General features: G+C 38.9%; 1 pseudogene; it reads right to left on the bottom strand.

Annotated features, from left to right (window-relative positions):
* The window catches only part of LOC102816784, a 98,313-nt pseudogene extending 95,494 nt beyond the window's left edge, over window positions 1–2,819 (bottom strand).
* Between the last annotated feature and the right edge of the window lie 3,948 nt (window positions 2,820–6,767).

The following is a 6,767-nucleotide window of genomic DNA, read 5'->3' as shown; positions in this document are numbered from 1 at the left end:
TCTCCAATGAGTGGTTTCCAACCTGTCTGGTTGGGGCTGGTGAAAGATGGTTCAATAGTGTGTAATTTCTATCAGGACTGGTTGTGAGGGTTGGAAATGTAAAGGTAGACTTCTGTAACAAAAGGAGGGGAGTGGTGATTTTGTAGTGCAGGAGCTGAAGACCTTGGGACCATCAAGGGAGAAGAGTACATTGTGGGACCCTATTCAGCGAAGCAGTGATGCCAGAGATGAAGGCAGAGACGATGACATGGAGAGATGGAGCAGCTGAGGACTTTGACTCAGGGAGGGGGAGGGTCTGTGTGCTGATGACCAGGGGGCAGGCTTGCAAGGTGTACCTTTTAGTTGTTTGATGATATATAGAGGAGATTGTAATCATTGCAATGAAATGAAATACAATAGGATGAATGTAAAACTGATGTTCTCCCATGTAAATTATTATTCAATCACAATAAAAACTTTTAAAAAAAAAAGCATGGACCATCTAATATGGTATTTTCACTGAAGTCTTAGGTTTTACTTGTAAAATATTTTTTATATAAACATCTACTTATAGTTTCTAAACTAAGGAGTATAATCTGTCTTTCAGACTAACAGTCACAATTTGTTGAGATTTTACTCTCCATCAAGCAGTGGTGAATGCTTTGTGGATATCATCTTATTAAACCATAAACAACTCAATGAAGTAAGCATCATTTTGTCCATTTTTAAGGTAAGGAGCCTAAAGCTCAACAGTTAAGTAACTGACCAAGGTCACAAAGCCAGCAATGCTGGGGCTGATATGTTCACCAATTGAACTGTGCCTGGCTCCAGAGATGTTATACTTTTTAGTCTTTGGTGATCTAAAACTGTGGCTAATATATCAACAAATTATGTAGAGTTGCTAATCTGATTCACTGAAGAACTAATTATTTATTTTGCAATCTGGCGGTAAGGCAAATGATTAGTATTAACTCTCAGCCTCTTCTGGTTAATGACCCTTTAACTAATATTTAAAGGGTCTTTTTCTTAAATTCACTGATGTTATCAACTGTGTTGGATCACAAACATTTTATAAAACCAAAATGAATTCTAAATGGTATTTATAATCAGTGTCCACAAAACAGAGTTGCTAAAATTGTTATAAAAAACCACAATCTATTCTTATCTAGTACAAGTTATTCAAATAGCCTATTATTGTCATGCCATGTAAAAATAGTTTATTTAAAATTTTTAGGGAATGATTACATGTTACTTCTTTCCTCATTTTCCATTGGTAACCCTAATGTGCCTGATTTTAAATATGTAAGTGGCTTATTGCTGGCATGTTATAGGCCTCAGATTGCAAAGTTAGGAATTAACAGTTACTTATTTCCTGTAACAGGGTATATAGACAGGCAAGTTTTGTGTCCAAGGTCACATGACTGATCTGTCAGCCTTCTTGTAAGCTTGGAGCACTAACAGAGCCATGAGATTTGCCATGGAGCCTTTGCCTTAGGCCAAGATCCCCAGAAACAAAGTCTGAGGTGGGAATTTGGGTGCATAGTATTTACTGTGGGAATTTTCTCCAGGAAGAATTATAAGAGAGTAAGGGAAGCAATATAAAGAACGGAAGGAGTTGAGCAAAATGTGTCTTAGGAAATTTCCAGCCATGCTAAATCACAGGGGATGTATGGCTCATGAGCCACAATATGGTATTGTTTCCCTCTTGATGCAAGGGGGTTAACATTTGCACCCCTCCCATCAATCAGCCATTGGCAGTAGGCTGATGACTTCTGCAGGTAGGATATAACCTCCACAATGAGGAGCCTCCTATGAGTCAAGAACAATTCTTAGTAGAAAGGGATAGCTGTGAGCCCTTGGCAACCAACACTCACAACACCCAAGAAAGGAGTAAGGGAGTGGAAGAGTAAGGGAGACAGTAGGTACACTGAGTCAGTAATGGGGAATAGAGTGGGACAGCAAGAACATTTACTAGAGTTGTTAAGTGCCTTCAAGTTGGCTACAACTCATAGTGACCCTGTACAGGATTTCCAAGGAATGGCTAGTGAGTTTGAACTGCCAATCTTGCAATTCAAGCCGACCTTGTGGTCCATTGCTTATCCTATAGCACTACACCAGAACTCCCATCTACTAGTATATCTCTCCATTTAAGATCAACTTTGTCTGAAGAACACCGAATTATAACAGATTCATGTATAAAAGGAAGAATTAAATAAAACAGATGGGTCAATACAGTTAGACACCATTCTTGCTAATCTTTAACCCTTGTAATTTTAGTTTATTTTACTCATAAATGTAATCAGATTATAACTTTGTAATTTAGCTTGATGTGAAGCCCAGCTTTATGTACAAGATCCAATGGTGCCAAGTGTCAAGAGGTCTTATCCTTTGATAACTGCAGATTTGAATATCCTTAGCCCAAGAACCAAGAGGGGCTTGGTCCAGTACCTTTCTACCAGTGGCTCTTATTAGTCAGCACAAAGAAGAGACTGTCAGGGTGGAGATGACAGCAGCACCTCTTTAGCTACTGCCTCAGCTCTTGTGACAAATATAGAGAAAGAAGTACTCATCTTACATGCTTCTCTGTTTAGAAGTGCTTCTCCTCATTGCTGTCTTCGTCAAGTTCTGGCTCCTTCACACCAAATCACCTCTACATGTTTGCCTGCTACATTCTATTTATGTGGAGAAAATCAGTACTGTTAGTCTCATGCCTCTGACAAAACTAGTGTGAATGTTTGAGTGTTTTAACTGGCATCAGGTTAACTCTGACTCATGACGACCTCACATACCGCAAAACTATCTTCTGCACTATCTTTATGATTGTTGGGATGCTCGTCCATTATTACGACGTTTGTAGTTTGAATGCCTTCTAACCTAGGGAATTTATCTTCTCACGTTACATACAATTCATTGACTAATTTTTGGAAGTACATTACCAGGCATTTTCCCTACCCTGTCTCATCTAGAAACTTTACTGAAATCTGTGAACCTATGGGTGATCCTCTTAATAGTTGAAATACCAGTGTAATAGCTCCCTGCATTATAGCAACATATAACCATCACAGTATGACAGATGAGTGGTGACTCTGATAGGAACCAAATTTTATCTTAAACTGTCACCCTAGCAACAGGTACCCTACCATTCTCTTTTCTGATACCAAGAGCTTCTCGTTAATTATTGTTACAAAGATCTGTTTGTTATTTTTATTTTAATGATTTTTTTCATAGACTCTATTCTTTAAAAAAACTTTTTATTATGATTTGGATGGAAGCTTGCAGAGCAAATTGATTTTCCATTCAACAATTCATTCACATTTTGTTTCGTGACCTTGACTGCAGTTCTCACAATGTAACAATAATCTTTTCACTTTCTGTGTTTACTATTTCCATTCATCCTTCCTTTCATTCTGAGCTTTATTCCTGTTGTTGTTGTCAGGTACTGCATTTTGGATCTCATATATTGATGTTTCTAAGGATTATGTGCATTCTTGGTGTTATTATAAGCCTGTCTTTTATTGTCTGAAAATTGAGCCAGTAGGAAGATGAGTTCATTTCCAGGCTTGAAGGAAATCTACACACCGCAGTCTGGAGTTTTCACCAGTCTCTATCAGACTAGTAAGCCTGCGTTTCTATTATTTTGAGTTTTGTTCCACATATTTCTCCCACTCTACCCAAGCCTCCTGTTGTGATTTCTTTCAGGGGTCAGCAGTGGTAGCCCAGCACCATCTAGTTCTTCTGGTCTCAGTGTCATGGAGGTTGGGTTCATGGAGTCTATTAATCATTTAGACTAATTGTTTCCTTGCATCTTATATTTTATTCAGTCTTCTTTGTTTTGGACAGGGAGAGACCAATAGTTGCATGTTGTTGTTGTGGTTGTTAAGTACCATCAAATTGGTTATGACTCATAGTGACCCTTTATAGGGTTTCAGAGGAGCAGCTGGTCAGAGGAACGCTGACCTTGTGCTTCAGTCCAGTGCTTATCTTAGAGCCCACAGCAGGAGTCCACAGTTGCACCTTGGTGATGGTGATGGTTATGTGCCATGGGACTGGTTCCGGCTCATAGCGACCCTGTATAGGATTTCCAAGGCTATAAATCTTTACAGGAGCAGAAAGCCTCATCTTTCTCCCACGGAACAGCTGGTCATTTCTAACTGCTGACCCTGAGGTTAGCAGCCCAACTCATAACCTCTACGCTACCAGAGTGCCTTATAAGTTGCACCTTGTTATTGTTGTGAAGTGCTGTCGAGTTGGTTCCAACCCATAGCGACCCTGTATAAGGTTTCTGAGGAGCAGCTGGTGAGCTTGAACCGCTGACGTTGCAGTTCAGATGGCTTTGCTGTCTAGTGCATTAACCCACAGTGCCACACCAGGACTCCTTAGATGGTATTAAATTAAGCATCAAACCATTATTATTCCTCTCTCAGTTCTCTGTACTCAGCTGGATTCAATAACTAATTGCAATGGCCACACACAATTCAGACTCCATGCTCACATTATGAGATGTACTAGGGAAATAGGTTACAATGTGTAACCTGTCAGAACAGTCTGTCTTCAGCCATGCCTGCTGGCAGACCTATCTCTGGCCTTCTGCTCCTTGGCCTGGACTCTCTGTTTGGCAGTTTTATAAAGTTCTTTTTGGGCTGATGATAAATGCCTATAGGACATATCACTCTGCCGTAAGCCTTTGCCTGAAGGTAGTTGACTCTAGGTCTGTAGATCTGCAAACCTAGCTCCCCCAATTAAATGCTTGGAGGCATCCCAGTGTGCAAGCAAGCCTCCTGTCCATAGTCACTCAACTTTACTTGCTCCATGGGCTGGGAAGCCTGCCACTTTGTCTCACGTTCTAGTTCTTGATTTTGCTGCTGCTGCTCCTATGATGTGACAACTCTGTCTCAGGTTGAGGAAGTTCAATGTGCAGAGCTCGCAGGGTTCAACGAACACACTTCCTTTCTGGCATTTCTTCCTTAAGGATAGTGAGATCCCTCCATCGTGCTTCTGAGCTGTTTCATTTTATACCCATGGTAGAGTTTAAAGTTTTTATGATTACAATTAACTTTGTTAACATCCACAGCTGAACCATGTCATCTGTCAGTGTCTTCTCCCACTTCCTCTTACCCAGACCCAGCAGGTCAAAAACTTTGTTTGGTGATAGTTACAGACTATGGATAGAAGATCCATTAGATAATTCACTACACCACCGAAGTGTGCCAGAACATGGGTGACTGAGAGTATAGAACATCTATCAACTAGACAACTCAGTTGGTCTCAGCTCTCACTGATAGTTTAGCCACAGGCCACTTCTGAGATACATTTTAAACGGCAATGTGATGGACGGTGATGGTGTTTGCAGAAAGGCAAAAAACAGACAAGCAGGCAATGGAGACTCATTACCTGACTACAACTGTGCTGTCATTTTAGAAGTAGATAAAAATATTACAGCAGCATTTTTACATTGAGGTTCCATTTCAAAAATATACTATTGCACAAATGAGCAATAGACAATTTCATAATAAACTTATTAAGGTTTTAATACTCTAATTTACTCTTCAAATATTTATCCATGAGGGTTTCACATAGTATTTTCCTAAATATTTTTACATCTTAAGTAAATCTTTACAGAGACCTCTGTCATCTTATTGTAATGATGATGATAATGTAGTAAAAATTAAGGCCCATAATAATAAACTGAGTCTTGATATTTATGAATTACTGTGGTGAAATTTTTTACAACTCTGTATAAAATCCTTGTCAAGTTGGATTTGAGTGTGTATTCAGAAACAGTGCCATTTTTTCCATTATATCCTTTGTGCTGTTATTTTAGTGTTTTCTGAAACTAAGATTTTCTTCCTTTATATTTGGTCACAGGGTTTATTAATTTTCTTTGTGGTTACCCGGTAATTTATTATTATCTTCCCAAGTTTTACTCTATTCTATCTTGATATCTCTTTGAATTCCTCTCCATTTGGAAATTATGTAGCAACATCATTTATTCCTTTTTCACTTTATACTTTGTTTACAAAATGACCTCTCTGGTTCCCTGTTTTCCATGTTGCTACTTTTATATGTGGGTTGATTTTTTGGGGGGTGATGTCATGTCTTGTCTTAACTTCTGGTTATTGTCTCTGTCCAAAGGATCCCCTTTAACATTTCTTATAAGATTGGGTAGTTTTCACAAAATCCCTTAATTTCTGTTTACCTGGGAAAGTTTTAATTTTGCCATCATATTTTAAGAACAAGGTGGTGGTTGTTATTGTTGGGCGCTGTGGAGTCAGTTCTGACTCAGTGACCATATGCACAACATCATGAAACACCGTCTAGTCCTGGGCCATCCTCACTATTGTTGTTACAGTTAAGCCCAATGTTGTTGCCACTCTGTCAGTCCATCTTGTTGGAGTCTTTTTCTCTGACTCTCTACTTTACCAAGTATAATGCACTTCTCCAGCAACGTGTCTCTCCTGATAACTCTGAGAGATGAAGTCTCACTATCCTGGCTCCTAAGGAGTATTCTGGTTGTATTTCTTCCAACATTTGTTTGTTCTTCTGGAAGTTGATGGTACTTTCAATATTCTTCTCCAGAAACATAACTCATGCATTAATTCTTCCATCTTCTTCCTTATTCATTATCTAAGTTTCATATGCATATGAGGTGATTGAAAATATCATGGTTTAAGTCAGGCAAACCTTAATCCTCAAGACATTGTTATGTTTATATTAAGTTTTCAATTATATATTGGTCTGCTTCATGCTGATTTATTTTGTTTTAATATACCTGAGCAATGAGACAGGCA

Source organism: Chrysochloris asiatica, unplaced genomic scaffold, assembly GCF_000296735.1.
Source record: "Chrysochloris asiatica unplaced genomic scaffold, ChrAsi1.0 scaffold00144, whole genome shotgun sequence".
Classification (NCBI taxonomy): Eukaryota; Metazoa; Chordata; class Mammalia; order Afrosoricida; family Chrysochloridae; genus Chrysochloris; species Chrysochloris asiatica.
This window is presented reverse-complemented; position numbering and strand designations above follow the sequence as displayed.